Consider the following 12,675-nt stretch of genomic DNA (forward strand, 5'->3'; position numbering starts at 1 on the left):
GGTAGAGAGATAGCATTTTAAATATTAGAATTAAGGGCCTAACTAACAAAGTATGACGGTGGGGAAATGGGTGGGAGGGGCGGCAGCTGATAATACCCCATGTTTTATGTTAGGAGTTAAAGAAACCATAAAATAGATCAGCCTTTGCAGATTCTGGAGCCCAGCTTTGAAACATCTTTGTTTCTGACTGGGTGAAGATGATCCAATATTGCAAGTGTCACTAGCTAGGCTCCTACCAAAAGTAAAATAAAAATCCTTTTTGGAAGGAGATAATATTTTTAAACCTTAAATCAGCTCTACCATTTTTCACATAAAATGTCTTCATAAAAAAATCCTTCAAAAAAAGGTATATGAGATCAAGAAAACATAATAAAACTTAAGTGATACAAAAGCCTACATGATAATGAGGATCAAGATAATGAAATTACTTAATACAGCACACTTAATGTATTTTTTAGAAAGATTTTAAATTGAGAGTCATTAAAGACTGTCCCAGTACAAAACCCTAATTTTGAAATTTCAAATCATACTTAATTTCCTAATCCTTAAATTAATCTGATTGATTCTTTAGAAACTGGCACAACTGTTCTAAACCCTCCTTACTCCTTTTAAGTACACATATCCAAAAAGAACACTTCACTTCTCCTACTGAACTAAGAAAAATCCAACCTAAAAGGAATTCAATACACCAACAGACAGGCCCCTCTAACTTGCCTATCAGTACATTCCCCAAGAGGGAACATCCCCAATTAAATCACCACGTGAGAGTGAACTATTGCAAGGAGACAATGTAACTCAAATCAGAGGTGTTCAAGCACTTTACATCACAATCCATTACATGCACACCTTTGTATGTAATCTTACATATAAGCACACAACTTAATTGAAACACAAATTTCAAAAAATTCTTAGCTAAGGTAAGTAAGATAGGATGACTGACATAAGAATAGATTATATAGACTAATGGAACAGAATTGAGTTTTTAAAATAAAAACAAGAATGACAAGACAATTTGATAATAAAGAATGGTATTCAGTGATAGACAACTACATTACCAAATGCAAAAGAATAAAGTCAGATCCCTTCCTCACACCATAAACACAAAAAAAATGAACTCAAAATGAATTGCAAATCTAAATGTAAGAGCTAAAACTATGAAACTTTCAGAAGAAAACACAGGAGTCACCTTCATATCCTTGAATTAGTGCTTTCTAAGAGAAAACACCAAAAGCAACAAAGAAAAAATAAACTGAATTTCATTAAAGTTAAAATCTTTTGTATTGCAAATGATACAATCAAGAAAAGATGGTATCTTTTCAAAGAAATGAAAAAGACAACCCCAAAACAGGAGCAAGTATATGCCACTTGGATCAAGACTATATAAAGAGGGACTTCCGGCCAAGATGGAGGGAGTCCCTCCAATGTCTACCTCCAATGTGGGAGGTAGACATGCTGTGCCTCCTCCCACAACCAAAAGAAGGACAACAAATTTAAAAACAAAAAAACAACCAGAACTGACAGAATATCGAATTGTATGGAAGTCTGACAACCAAGGAGTTAAAGAAGAAATACTCATCCAGACCAGTAGGAGGGGTGGAGATGGGCAGCTGGGTGGAGAGTACTCACCGTAAGGCAGTGGCTGGAGGACTCAGCAAGGAGGCAGATTGCGGACTGGAAGGTCCCACATTCTTGTGCAGATAAAACAGGAGGAACAACTGGGGAATAAGACAGACCATACAACCCAGGGCTCCAGAGCTGGGAAATAAAGCCTCCAAGCCTCTGACTGAAAACACCTGTGAGGGTTGAGGTGGCAGGGGGAGAAACTCCCAGCCTCACAGGAGAGTTCCTTGGAGAGACCCACAGGGTCCTAGCACATACACAAACCCACCCATCTGGGAATCAGCATCAGAAGGGCTCAATTTGATTGTGGGTAGTGGGGGAAGTGGCTGAAAATTGTCAAAGAGCAGAGTAAGCAGTACTATTCTCTCTTGGACCCCCTGCCCACCCCCCCACATACAACGCCATAACACAGTGACGTGGGTTGCCCTGCCCTGGTGAACACCTAAGGCTCTGCCCCTTACTTCAAGGCAGGCCAAGACAAAAAAAAAAAAAAAAAAAATGGGCCAAATGAAAGAACAGATCAAAGCTCCAGAAATAATACAACTAAGCAATGAAGAGAGCTAACCTATCAGATACACAGTTCAAAACACTAATAATCAGGATGCTCACAGAACTGGTTGAATACAGTTGCAAATTAAGAGGAAACAATGAAGGCTATGCTAAGTGAAATAAAGGAAAATGTACAGGGAACCAACAGCGAAGGGAAGGAAACAGGGACTCAAATCAATAGTTTGGACCAGAAGGAAGAAATAAACATTCAACCAGAACAGAATGAAGAAACAAGAATTCAAAAAATGAAGTGAGGCTTAGGAACCTCCAAAACAACTTGAAACATTCCAAGATCCAAATCATAGGGGTGCCAGAAGGAGAACAGGAAGAGCAAGAAAATTGAAAACTGATTTGAACAAATAATGAAGGAGGACTTCCCCAACCTGGCAAAGGAAATAGACTTCCAGGATGTCCAGGAAGCTCTGAGAGTCCCAAAGAAGTTGGACCCAAGGAGGAACACACCAAGGCACATCATAATGACATTACCCAAGATTAAAATTGAGAGAATTCTAGAAGCAGCAAGAGAAAAGGAGACAGTTACCTACATAAGACTATCAGCTCATTTCTCAAAAGAAACCCTGCAGGAAAGAAGAAACTGAAAAGAAGTATTCCAAGTCATGAAAGGCAAGGACCTACATCCAAGATTGCTTTACTCAGCAATTCTATCATTTAGAATGCAAGGGCAGATAAAGTGTTTCCCAGATAAAGTCAAGTTAAATGAGTTCATCATCTCCAAGCCCTTTTATATGAAATATTAAAGGGATTTACTAAGAAAAAGAAGATAAAATATATGAACAGTAAAATGACAACAAACTCAGTTATTAACAACTGAAACAAAAACAAAAACAAAAACAAAAACAAAAATGAACTAAGCAAACCAGAACAGGAACAGAATCACACAAATGAAGATCACATGGAAGGTTATTGGGATGGGGGAGAGGGGGAAACATACAGAGAATAAGTAGCATAAATGGTAGGTAGAAAGTAGACAGGGGGAGGTTAAGAATAGTATAGGAAATGTAGAAGCCAAAGAACTTGTATGTATGACCCATGGACATGAACTGAAAGGGGGAGCGCAGGGAATGAGGGTGGGAGGGGGTGTGCAGGGCAGAGGGGAATAAATGGGGAAAATGGGACAACTGTAATAGCATAATCAATAAAATATATTTTTAAAAAATGACCATATAAAAGAGCACTTACAACCTAATAAAAAGATAAATAAACCAATTTTTAAAATAGGCATAGGATCTGAATAAACATATTTTCCCCAAGATATACAAAGCCAATGAAAAAGATTAGCAACACCATTAACATCAGAGAAATGTGAATCAAAAGCACATCAAGATAACATTTCATACTCATTAAAATGGCTACATCAAAATACAGACAAAAGAAACACTGAGATGTGGAGAAATTGGAAACTTTGTACCTTGCTGGTAGGAATGTTGTAACCACTTTGAAAAAGCTGGCAGTTCCTCAAATGTGAAACATGGAATTACCCACATGACCAGCAATCCCAATCCTTGTTATATACCCAATAAACTGAAAACATTATGTCACAACAACTTATGAATGAATGTCCATGACAGTATTACTTATGATAGCCAAACGCCCCCCAACTACTGAAGGAATTAAGTACTGATACATGCTGCAAGATGAATGAACCTTGAAAACATTATGCTAATTGAATTAAGTCAGCCACAAAACACTATATACTTTATGGCTGCTTTTATATGATACTCAGAATAGGCAAATTTATAGAAACAGAAAGCAGATCACTGGTAGGCCAGGACCAATGGGTATGGGTGGGTGGGTATGTGTGTGTGTGTGCATTAATAGGAGTGACTGCTAATGGTGTGGAGTTACTTCTTTTTTTTAATCATTTTTTAATTAATGTTCAAATACAGTTGTTTCCATTTTCCCACCCCCACCTCCCACCCTCGATCCTACCCCTCTTTGGCTTTGTCCATGGGTCCTTTATACATGTTCATTGACGACCCTTTCCCTTCTTTCCCTTGTTATTTCCCTTCCCCCTGCCCTCTGGTTACTGTCAGTTTGTTCTTAATTTCAGTGTCTCTGGTTATATTTTGCTTGCTTGTTTGTTTCATTAACTAGGTTCCACTTATAGGTGAGTTTCTATTTGGAGTGATAAAATGTTCTAAAACTAGGATGTGGTGATGGGTGCATCTTTACACAATGGATAATAAACTCTGAATTGTGTACTTAAAATAGGTAAATTGTAATAGTACATAAATTAAATTTCAATATAGCTGTTAAAAAATTCTTAGCCCCTTATTACTTGTGATACACCCTGATAGCAGGATTTCAATGACATATTTCACAAAACTAGAACAAATATTTCAAAAATTTATATGGAACCGCAAAAGGACCCACATAGGAACAGTGATCCTGAAAAAGAAGAACAAAGTTGGAGGAATCACGCTACCTAATATCAAACTGTACTAGAAGGCCACAATCAAAGCAGCTGGTACTGGCATAAAAACAGACACACAGATCAATGGAACAGAACTGAGAGCCTATAAATAAATCCATGCCTTTTCAGTCAATTAATATTCTACAGAGGAAGCAAGCACACACAATGAATGGGCTAAAGATAGTCTATTTAATAAATGGTATTGGGAAAATTGGACAGAGCTGCAGAAAAATAACTAGACCATCTTCTTACACTACACACAAGAATAAATTCAAAGCGGATCAAAGATTTAAGTGTTAGACTTAAAACCATAAACGTCTAGAAGGAAACATAGGCAGCAAAATATATATCCCCAGGAAAGGGGAACAAAAGAAAAAATAAACAAATGAGACTTCATCAAACTAACATGTTTTTTGCACAGCAAAGTAAGTTGTCAAACAAAATAAAAAGACAACCCACAGAATAGGAGAACATACTCACTGCTACATCTGATAAAGGGTTAATATCCAAAATTTATAAAGTACTTTAAAAACTCAATACCAAAAAAAAACACCAAACAACCCAATTAAAAAATAGGCAAAGGACCTGAATAGACACTATTCCAAAGAGGGCACACAGATGGCTAAATAGATATACAAGAAGATGCTCAACATCATTAATCATCAGAAAAATGCAAATAAAAAACACAATGAGGTACCATCTCACACCTGTCAGAATGGCTATCATCAATAGATCAGCAAACAACAAGTGCCTTTGAGGATGTGGAGAAAAGGGAATCCTTTTGTACTGCTGGTGGGACTGCAGACTGGAAAGCAGTATGGAGACACCTCCAAAAATTAAAAATGGATCTGCCTTTTGACCCAGCAATCCCTCTTCTGGGAATATATCTGAAGGAACCAAAACACTAATTCTAAAGAACATAAGCACCCCTAAGTTCACTGCAGGGTTCTTTTTTTTTTTTATAAAGATTTTATTTAGAGAGGGAAGGGAGGGAGATAGAGAGAGAAAGAGAAACATCAATGTGCTGGGGGTCACGGCCTGCAACCCAGGCATGTACCCTGGCTGGGAATCGAACCTGCGACACTTTGGTTCGCAGCCCGCGCTCAATCCACTGAGCTATGCCAGCCAGGGCTCACTGCAGCGTTCTTTACAATCGCCAAGATATGGAAGCAGCCCAAGTATCCATCAATAAATGACAGGATAAAACAACTACGGAATTGTACTTGGCCATAAAAATGAAGAAAATTTTACCCTCTGCAACAGTATGGATGGACCTAGAGAATATCATGCTAAGTGAACTAAGCCAGTCAGAGAAAGACAAATACCATGTGATCTCACTCATGTGTGGAATCTAACGAACAAGCTGAACTAACCAGCAAAACAGAGACAGACTCATAGACAGAGAACAGATGACAGCTAGTAGGGGGCGGAGGGGAGGAGAAGCTAGGTGGTGAGGGACTGAGCAGAAAGGAAAAATGACTCATGGATATGGACAACAGTAAAGTGATTGCTGGGGTGAAAGGAGTATAAGGGACTAAATGGTAATGGCAAAAATATAATAAAGATTATATTTAAAAAATAAAAAATAAAATAAAATAAAAATACAACACTAACTGTGAGCTCCAAAATTCATTCTACTACCTACGAACTGGCTATTTGAAAAACACTGCCACAGAGACCTCTAGTAGAACTGATACCCACTTTCTCCTATTATTAGGACTAATCCCATTATACCTCACATCCCAGGAAAAGACCAGCTCTTCCTGGGCATCTGTCTGTCATTACCCAAGTTCATATTGCCACACTGCTGGGTATATCCTCCACTGGGTATATGATACCTCATATCCTCATACTTCCAGAGGCTGTGCCCTTACTTCCTTCACCCTTTGCTGACTTCACCATTCATGCACACTGATTGACTCCTTTAATACCTCAGCCTCTTTATTCATTGGCCTCTTCATTTCCACCTCAGCAGCCCACTCCCAATACCATCTTGGGTATTATCACCACCAGAAACTATTACACCTGTCAAATCTCCATTTCAAGCATCCCACTCTGACCACCATGTTCAATCCTTACTTCACATCACCCACCCCACCCCCTACAACAATTTAATCAAAACTTCCAAAACAGTGATGCTACCACTTATTTACTATTCATCCTTATTTCACCTACTTTCTTGTTCATGTTAAACTTCACGATTCATCGCCACTCCTCTAACTATCCCCTTTAAAAAGCCCTCATTTCCCTTGTCCCTTTTCCTTCTATATTGACTTAGTATTATGCATTAACTTGGGCTATAGTCTTGTTATTCAATCAATTACTAGTGTATAAGTGTTACTGTGAAAGTATTTTGTAGATATGGTAGCATCCACAATCAGTTAACTTTAAGTGAAGGAGATTATCCTCAACAATATGGGTGAGCCTCACCCAAGCAGTTGAAAGCTCTTAAGAGCAAAACTGAGGTTTCCCTAAGAAAGAGGAAATTCTGTTTCAAGACTGCAGCATCAGCTCTTGCTCCAGTTTCCTGCAAGCCTGCCCTACAGATTGCCAACTTTTCAGTCCCATAATTATGTAAGCAAATTTGTGGAAATTTCTTTATACATACATATCTCCTGCTGACACCATTTCTCTAGAGAACTCTGACTGATACGCCTGGCAAAGCCTCATACCAGAGGAATCCAACCACCTGCAGTATCTGTGCTTCTATCTAATCAGTTAAATAATGCTGGGGGGAAAGCAAAATTAAAAAAATAAAAACCTAGGCTGACTGATATCACCTTAAAAATTCAAGATTTAAAACTTTAAATTAACAATCAATAAGTACTGGCAAACTGCTTCGAACTTCCCACACTCCCTTACTCTCTGCTCATACCAATATCAGAGTTCACTGAGAAAAGAGAAACCACAAGAGAAAATGAAGGCCTGGAGGATAAGGCTTCATCTTAAAACCATCAAACTTCCTCGCAAGGGTACACAACTTTTCTGCGTTCCTTCCAGTTCATGGAAGACATCTCTCTCACAAAGGTCAACCTCTCTACTTGTACCCTCTATCCCCTTTACCACATATTCTCCTTTCACTGGCTGGACCCCACATTTTCTTTTATCTACCAACCCACTTCTCTGTTCCATTCACAGCTAAACTTTTTAAAGTTGTCTACATGCAATGTGTCTGATATGCTTTCTTACTCACTTAAAAAAAATTTACATACATTGTTTTTAAACTGATTGGTTTCTTTCTCTTCACTTTAATAAAACTCATCCAAAATACCTATACTTTCCCACAAAATCTCTCTGTACCTGCTTATCTATAAAAATGGGAATAAGTTTAGCAGTGTCTACATCATAATGTTGTTGTGTAATGTTTAAATAATTTTAACATATGTTAAGCACTAGAATACTGCCTGGTATATGATATACACTGAATAAGTATTTGCTATTATATTAATGATATATTATGGATTCTTGTTTTCCCTTGGTTCTGATTTTTATTTCTAGCATATTTGACAATGTGAGTCCTTGAGTAGTAAATTGCCTCAGATTTTGGGGGGCATGGTTAAGTGGGAAGAGAGAGAATACAAATAAACTATAGAATCTCCATTAAGCAATAAGATTCCTATTGAATTTCAACAAGGGATCTTCAATCAGCTATCACATAATTTTACAAGGATGAGTTACCTCAAACCCAACACTCAAACCAAACTCACCCCCTCTACTCCCTTTCCCACTCCCCAAGCTTTCTTGACTTGTAGATTTTTGCCAATATCATTTTTCTACGCAAAAGTCTTTCCTGTCGAAATTCACTTCTATATAGCTTGCCCCTCTACCTTAATTATGTACTTCCAGGAAGCAAACTAAGTTATATTTCTGGAAATTGCCTCTGGGTGCTATGCACATAGAAAACAATCTACATGTATTGCTAAATAAAAGGCAAGTTAATTACTAATACTGCATTTGCTGTCAAAAGATCACTAACTTATCTGACATTCTGACCACAATTCAAGTTCACATTAATACTAAGAGAGAAAACTTCACACCACTCGAATTATTCCCATAATTCCCCCCCAATTTCACTTATTCAGATTCTTTAAACCAGTGGTGTCAAACTCATTTTCACCGGGGACCACATTGGCCTTGCAGTTGCCTTCAAAGGGCTGAATGTAATTTTAGGACTGTATAAATATAACTACTCCTTAACAGTTAAGCAAGAGCTCCGAGCTGCCATGAGTAGAAACAAGGTGCCAGGACAGATTAAAAAAAGAAAAAGGTGGAGGGCCGGATTTGGCCTCTGGGCCTTGTCGTTTGCCACCTGTGCTTTTAAACACTCAGCAGGTACACAGGTATTTTGGTTCTTATTTTACATGTTGTGTGGAAAAACTACAATGTTTTAAAAATCACTGCTGCCAATGTAATAAGAAAAAAAGCTAGGGGTATGAAAGTTGGGAGAAGGAAGTAAAGGTTGAAGTACAGTAACTTGGACAGGGGAAACCAAAGAAAAAAAAATAAAATGGTACTATATCAAATGAAAAAGTTTTTGCACAGCAAAGGAGATCATCAACAAGTGAAAAGACAACCCACTGAATAGTCTATCTGATAAAAGGTTAACATCAAAAATTAATTTGGAAAAACTCATACAACTCAACACCAAAAAAACAAACAATTTAATAAAAAATGGGCAAAGGACCTGAATAGACAATTCCTCTAAGAGGACATACAGATGGCCAAAGAACATATGAAAAGATGCTCAACATCACTAATCACCAGATAGATGCAAATTAAAACCACAATGAGATAGCACCACACACCTGTCAGAATGTCTGCCATCAGTAAATCAACAAACAAGTGTTGGCAAGGATGTGGAGAAAAGGGAACCCTCATGCACTGTTGGTGAGACTGCAAACTGGTGCAGTCCTATGGAAAGCAGTATGGTGGTTCCCCGCAAAATTAAAAATGCAACTGCCTTATGACCCAGTGATTCTACTTCTGGGTATATATCTGAAGAAACCCAAAACACTAATTCAAAAGAATATATGCTCCCCATGTTTATTTCAGTGTTATTTACAATAGCCAAGCTATGAAAGCAACCCAAGTGCCCATTAACAGATAAGTGGATAAAAAAAGCTGATACACCTGTATTTTTTCAGACCATAAGACACGCCTAGGCTTTAGAAGAGGAAATTAGGAAAAAAATTTTTGAAGCAAAAAATATGGTAAAATATTTAATAACATAAATAACATAATATTTCACCAATATAAATGTAAAGCTACATTCGGACTGTAAGACACATCCCTATTTTCCTCCCAAATTCGGAGGAAAGTGTGTCTTATAGTCTGAAAAATACAGTATATACAATCTATATATAGATATATATGTGACTATCACTTGGCCATAAAAAAGAATGAAATTTTACCATTTGCAACAGCATGGATGGACCTAGTAGGTATTATGCTAAGTGAAATCAGAGAAAGACAAACACCATATTCACTTTTATGTGGAATCTAAAAAACAATATAAATGAAGAAACAAAACAAAAACAAACTTATAAATACAGAGACAGACTAATGGTTGCCACAGGTTGGGGCTTGGGGAAACTAGATGAAAAAGGCAAAGGGATTAAGGACTACAGATTGATAGTTACAAAGTAGTCATGAGGATACAAAGTACAGCATAAGCAATAAAGTCAATAATATTGTAATGCCTATATGGTGCCAGGTGGATACTGGAAATATCAGGGGGAAGGAACACTTTGTAAAGTATATGGCTGTCTAAGCACTATGCTATACACTTGAAACTAATACAAGGGAGTTCCCATAAAACTGTCAGCTGTTTTCTCAAAAGAAATTTTTCAGGCTAAAAGGGACTGACTGGCAAGAAATACTGAATTATGAAAAGCAGAGACCTAGAGTTGAGATTGTCTATCCAGCAAAGCTATCATTTAGAACAGAAGGACAGATAAAGAGCTTCCCAGACAAGAAAAAACTAAAGAAGCTCATCATCACCAAATCACTAATATATGAAGTGTTAAAGGAACTTAAGAAAATGATAAAAACTATGAACAATAAAATGGCAAAAAATACAAATCTATCAACAATTGAATCTAAAAAACAAACTAAGCAAACAAGAACAGAGACAGAAGCACAGATACAGAGAACATTTTGATGGTTGCCAGATGGCAGGGGGGTGTGGGAAAACAGGTGAAGAGATGAAGGGATTGAAAGAACAAATAGGTGGTTACAGAATAGCCACAGGGATATAAAGTACAATATAGGAAATGGAGTAGCAAAAGAACTTATATGTATGACCCATGGACATGAACTATGGTGGGGGGGATGCCTGAAGGAGTAAGTGGTGCTGGGGGGAGCAGCAGCAAACAGGGAAAGATCAGGACAACTGTAATAGCATAATCAATAAAATATAATTTTAAAAAATCAAAAATACTGAACATAAAATGTAATTAAGAAAACTTATTAAGTTAAAAATATTCTGAGGAAAAATTGGAGTAAAAAAAGGATAGCATGATTTATACCTGAAAAATGAAAAATTTCAATTATACAGCTACTACAAATAACAGAATTTAAAAAGTAGGTTTGTTGTAGGCTAAAAAAAGTGGGTTTATTTAAAATACAAATATTAATTAATATGCAAACTAAACAGATTTCTCATATATAACCAGATAGAAGATAAATATACAACAGCAAGAAAAATTAAAAAACTTAAATACATAAAAATTTAATCACAAAAATATTAAAAATGCTATTAGACACCCCAAAAGAGATTTGAACAAATGAAAAGGTAAAGTTTTCCATATTCTTGTTAGAAAGACACACACCATAAAGCTATTCTCCTACAAAGAAAATACTAATGGCAAGCTGCATCAATGTGATAGAAGTTAATCATGGTGGAGGTTGGGAGGAGGATATTAACTTAAAAGGAAATGAGAAAACTTTCTGGGGGATGATAATGTTCTAGATCTTGATATGGGTATTACACAAATGTATACATAGGCCAACTTTCATTGGGCTGTAAATTTAAGGTTTATGAATCTTTCTGTATGTAAATTTTACTTCAAAATAAAAAGTTAAGTGATCCTAACAGAAATGGCAACCAGACTGGATAAATTGATTCTAAAAGTTTATATAAAATAAGCAAGTTAGAAGAGTCTGAAAGAGAAGAGAAATAAAAGAGAATTAGTCCTAATAGAAACACGGCATAAAATATAATAATTAAAACAGGACTGGTTGGTTCCCAAATGGGCAGATGGATCAGTGGACCAGAATTGGTTCCAAATACACATAAAAATTCAGTAAAACATAAAGGTGGCATTTCCAATCTGTAAGACAAAAATGGATTATTCAATAAATAATGTTGGGATCAACTAGCTGATCCCCAAGAGGAAAAAATAAGATTGGATTCATACATTATATCTTACCCTGGAATAAATTCCAAATAAGTAAAAGAATTAAAGCTACTAAAAGAGAGCCCTGGCTGGTGTGGCTCAGTTGGTTGGAGTGTTGTCCCATAGCTGAAGGATTACAGGTTTGAGTCCCATCTGGGTGTGTACAGTCCCTGCTCGGGGGAGGTAGCCAACAGATGCTTCTCTCTCGCATTAATGTTTCTCTCTCCCCCTTCCTCTCTCTAAAAAACGATAAAAGAAATGTCCTTGGGTAAGGACAAAAATAAAATAAAATACAAAAAGAGAGAACAACAAACCATAAAAATACTAGAGAAACAACATTTGAGAGTTTTTTAGATTTTATTTATTTTTAGAGAGGGGTTAGGGAGGGAGAAAGAGAGGGAGAGAAACATCAATGTGAGAGAGACACATCAGTAAGGTGCCCCTTGAACACCCCCAACTGGTGGGCCAACCAGCAACCCAGGCATGTGCCCTGACTGGGAATCAAACCTGTGACTCTTTGGTTCACAGGCTAGCACTCACTTCCCTGAGTCACACCAGCCAGGGCCATTTGAGAATTTTTATATAATCTTGAAGTAGGGAAAGACTTTCAAACCATGGCATATAACTCGGAAGTCAGTAAAGATTGGTAAGTTTACTGAAAAAAAAAAAAAAATC

General features: G+C 37.0%; 1 long non-coding RNA gene across 1 annotated transcript; it reads left to right on the forward strand.

Annotated features, from left to right (window-relative positions):
- Positions 1-6,032: 6,032 nt before the first annotated feature.
- LOC118500779 lies at positions 6,033-7,793 on the forward strand. Its single transcript, XR_004903362.1, has 2 exons — positions 6,033-6,430; positions 6,463-7,793. It is a non-coding gene; the product is annotated as an uncharacterized LOC118500779 (long non-coding RNA).
- The last annotated feature ends 4,882 nt before the right edge of the window (positions 7,794-12,675 follow it).

This window comes from Phyllostomus discolor, chromosome 5 (genome assembly GCF_004126475.2).
Source record: "Phyllostomus discolor isolate MPI-MPIP mPhyDis1 chromosome 5, mPhyDis1.pri.v3, whole genome shotgun sequence".
NCBI classification, from domain to species: Eukaryota; Metazoa; Chordata; class Mammalia; order Chiroptera; family Phyllostomidae; genus Phyllostomus; species Phyllostomus discolor.